The sequence below is a fragment of the Neopsephotus bourkii genome, unplaced genomic scaffold (genome assembly GCF_033783945.1).
Source record: "Neopsephotus bourkii isolate Nb327-2 ecotype Australia unplaced genomic scaffold, CSIRO-AGI_Nbou_v1 NB_1707, whole genome shotgun sequence".
In the NCBI taxonomy this organism is placed as follows: Eukaryota; Metazoa; Chordata; class Aves; order Psittaciformes; family Psittacidae; genus Neopsephotus; species Neopsephotus bourkii.
The window spans coordinates 8,597,136-8,601,864 of NW_026902181.1; positions in this window are offsets into that span (position 1 = coordinate 8,597,136).

Consider the following 4,729-nt stretch of genomic DNA (forward strand, 5'->3'; position numbering starts at 1 on the left):
GTCACTGGCCTCAGCAGGAGCTCTGCATTCTGGAGATTTCAGGTAAGGAACCCCAAATGGCCCAAGAAGACCAAGAGGGCACACAAACCACCCAGTGCATCCTCCTGTCTTTCCATTCTGCCCTCAACCCCATCATGCCCTTCAGAGAAAAGCACCCACACCACCTGCCTATCAGACTTTCACAGGACAACGCCATTCACTTGCTCTTCCTCTACACAAGCTTTACTCAACTGGCTGGACACAGGATACTAAGCTACCTGGGGTTTTATCAATATCTATTTGCCACCTGTGGGTCTCTGACTTGTTTCACAGCACCATATGAGGCTGCTGAAGTTTTTATCTGCCATTTCCAATGGGCTGACTTTTCCCTGCTTCCCTCCCATGGCAGCGCCCATATGGCCATGCCTCTCTGCAGCAGGAGGAAGAGGATGTAACTTACGGCACCCCCCGGTTTTGTTCATCTGATGCAGCAATCATCTGCCAGAAGCCTCCAAGAGTCAGGTTGCTTCTGTTTTCAAATTGAAGCAATGGCTGTGCTAAACGGCCACAATCTGCAGGTTTTCTTTTGTTTTCTTGCGTTGTTTCTGCTTGTGTTAGAGACTAGCAGATCACTGACTCTTGGTCAAATGGTGCAAAATGCTGGAAACCAGTCTCTGTCAGTACATAATGGAGCATTTATGGTTGTATTTATTTTAAACATTGTTTTTCTTTCTGTTAATCTCAACACTGATTATTCTTGAACTGCTAGTTCCTTGTTTTGCTCAAAATAATTGCAACAACCCTGAAATTATTTCCCCCTCTGGTTAGGGTACACGTACATTCACACAGACCTTTTTTTTTCTTTTTTTTTAATCTGGAAATTACATCATTGTTATGCTCTCAAACACAAAAATATTATCTAAATATTATTTCAGTTTACCTTAATTGAAACCAGCGGCTTGGGTTTTTGGGGGGGGATTTGGTTTTTTTTTGCCTGTTAAAGCTGGGTTTTTACAACCTCTTCAGAAAAAAAAGCTATCATTCCTTCCTGTTGGTCAGATGATATATATCATGATATCATGATATGAATACCCATCACTAGGAAATACAGCTAATCACAAAAATAGCATCACCCAGAGGAAGTGCTTAAAAAGTAAAGCTAACTAATGTTACCACATTTTTAAAGCCACTCAATTATCTTCCTGATGAAACATGGATTTTCTGAGTTTCATCAGTGCTCTTTTCAGCATAATTCAAGAATCAGAACTATTTATAAGGTGTTCTTTCATTTGAAATCACTCTTGGAATAATTCCTGTGGAAAATTCCTGCTTGTACCTTGTTTGTGAGCAGCTCACGTGGTGGTGATAAAGTATTTGGCATTTTATATATTTTGATGGGATAAAGAGGCCATGCGATATAGTTCTGATCCCTGAGTGGATGAGGCAAGCTCTCAGAGTACAGCTGATCATGCAAATATAATTATCAGCTGATAACTCCCCTGAGTATTCAGCCTTGGTAGACTACAGAAATTACCTTCTATTTCAGGCCATAAAGATAAGCTTAAATAAAACCTTTTGCTTGTGTTCTAACGTGTTTCTATACTCTTGAGTGAAGGACACCAAGGGGCTGTTATGTTTACCTGCCTGGGAGCCCCACGCTGCTCTAAAGGAGTGCAGCTTGGGCAAACTGAACTTCGTCGTCTGTCACCTCTCTGCTGGGAACTGAACTGCCATCGCGTGGACACTTTCCCAACCTGCACATTCCCATAAACACAAAACTTGGAAGCCGAACAGAGGAGCAGAGCGCTGGGAACTGTTAACCGCTGTGAAGTTACAATGTGATTTGCAACTGATGGGATGTAGGGTTAGTCCAAACTCCTGCTCTTTTGCTTATCTTTGCATAGCTATTTAGGTTTGAAAATATTTACTGCTCTCCCTCGATGTCCAGCATTGTATAGACTGTGAGGACAGGAAGAAGGCATAGCACAGGCATCCCCTGTGCTAGGAAATGCCTTCGGCAGCACACAGCCAGAGGGCTGAGTATCCTGGGACGCTCTGAATTTACCAATAAAATGCATTTCTAAATAAAGAGCTTTTAATTTTATTGTTAAATGTCTCCATCTGTTGTGTGCTACTGGTTAAGTGCAGATGGTGATTAAATTAGTACCTCTCCTGGAGAATTTACAGTCTGAGACCTCACTCCCTATCTAAAGGTCCATATGGAACTAGTGGAGATCTGGGACATGAGCACTGCACTTCATCCATCTTCAGCGAAAATGCAAATTTCAGAACTGGTTTTACTATGCATCTCCTCCTTTCTTAGGCAAAAACACTGTCTAGGTGGAATCCAAGGACCAACTGCTGTTCAGGGATTTTGGCCCTTCTGTCCAGCACTAGCAGCTCTGCAATCCCATGGGCAATCCTGCAGGAAGTGTCCCACATACTCATTGTTTTTGTGCACAGTGTGCCTCAACTTCCCTCCCTTTAATCATCCCATGTAGTTGCTACATTGTGGCAAATAATAATTTGGTTTTAATAGTGCAAAAGATAAAGTTCTCTGCTCCAAGGATTGGAAAGTTCAGGACAGAAAATGTGTATTCTCAAGCCTTCTTGCTGCATGACTGCAGCTCAGTTTACTACTGAATTTAATCCTGAGAGTTCAGATAAATTCATATTTTGCGTATCTTTGAACCCAGGATACGAATGCTGCGATGCCAGCAGAGTGTTGTCTGGCTCAGAGCAACACTGGCAGAGGAATAGAACCAGATTTCAAAATACTCGTTGAAGTACACCTCCAAAACACACCTTGTTCTCCTGACAGCCAGGTAATAGTATCTGTCTGGTTTTTACTACTATTATGACAGCCAATGTGAAAAGTAGTGAGGTAGATAAACTTATTTAAATAAAGATCATACAGAATTTTTTGCCAAATACAGAAGAGACATTTACCTGAATTGCCCTTCCTTCCTTCCACTGACTTCAGTCAGTGATTGCTCTGTTACTAGTCATTTGCAAGGGACCATGTGGGAAGGTATTTGCTGCTGTGTGCTTATGGTTACACAGCAGATCTTTCGCCACAGATCAAACTACACTGGATATAGGAGTCAACCATACCTTTCTGAAACAAAATCCTAAATACAGACCTTTCCAGTGATTTTCACACTGAATCAGTTGTCACCCAGTTCATGTACACTGAGGTCCTGATCCTTCTCAGTCAGTAAGGTTTTCCAGCATGGAGTGGGCAAGTAATTGGCAAGATGGTTAATAATAAAGAAAACAGTCCAAGGGTTTAGTCACTGCCAACAGCTAATGCCCCTGAGGAACAAGCTGCTTGATGTCAGTGCTTACAGCCGACTGAACACTAGAGCCTTACTTTTTTTCTTTAAAAATAGCATCCCTATTTACCACATTATTGTTAAGGAGTGATTCTTGCTTCCATCGTAGCTACTTTTCTGACTACATTAAGAAGTTGATCAAAGCAGTTCTATTGCTGCACCTGTGCCCCAGGTTAAAGTCTAGATATGAAAACCTTGGGAAAGACATGTACAAGGCAACGAGAGACAGACACACATCAAATTTGTTTGAGGTCCTGTTTGTTCACAGAGGAAAAACTGTGAATTCTTAAAACTTAAATTTGGAATGAAGTTATTAGTTATCAAATGATGCCTACATGTTTTTTCATATAGAAGAATATGTATTTGTGTATGAAAGTATCTAAGGGGGCCAACACATCTCACATGCTGAGCTGACCTTTTAAAGAGGTCTACTGGCATCTTTCTGAGAGGAAAAGCGGGCTTGGATACTGATACGTTGTGACTGGTTTTCTCCTCTGCACTTCTGAATTTCTATGTTCATCACAACCAAACAGTGCTGGGCTGAGCAAATGCACAGCAGGAAGGATTTGTACTGTGGATCTCCCACCCCATACAACCATATCAGTGCTAACAGGTTAAAGAAAAGGCAGGCTTTGCTCAGTGTGTTCCTGGGAGTGTTTTGGTTTGGGCTGTGGGGGCAGCAGTGTATGAGCTGCTGTTCTCCCTTGGCCATACTGAGGCCCAGCATGAAGGTATGACTGGCGAGAGGTGAAGGAGGGGCTGGTAGGAGAGATGAAGGCAGGAGAAACACCCTGGCAGCATGCGAAGTTGTGCCCCCAGGCTCACGTCTCTTCCTGGTGCCAGTGTAGCCCACAGTGCCACTGGTGAGCTTTCTGAACTGGAGTCATGGCTTCAGTGTCATTTAATTGAAGGCTGCTGTGCTCAGTAATGTGGTACATGTGCCTCGTGCTATTCATACCCTGCAATCTGTCACAGGGAAGCTGGGCAGAGGCCAAGCTCCCCCAGCATGGGGGATGTCCTCACGGTTTGCTCCATCCAGGGCGCAGCACCCAGAAGGGTTTGCCAGCATTTGAATGAGCATCCCCACTGCATCACCCTACTTATTTCACTGTCTCTCCATTGCTTTGACAGCAAGATATTAAGGCTTTTTTTTACTAGATACATGTGGGAGGATTTGTCTTTTGGATGTCTTGGAAAGAACATGGTCAAATTCAAATTATTTTGGCCTGAAGATAATGTCTATACCACAGACTGCAACACAGCATGGGTGGTCCTCGGGCTGGCTGCTGGGTACCAGAAGCAATGTAAGTGAAAAAAAACCCTTGCGCTTCACACAGAGCTACTCTGCCTTGGAGGTAGAGAAAAAGATGTAGCAAGGCTGGGTCTACATTGTTCCCTTAGAGATATGCTTCATC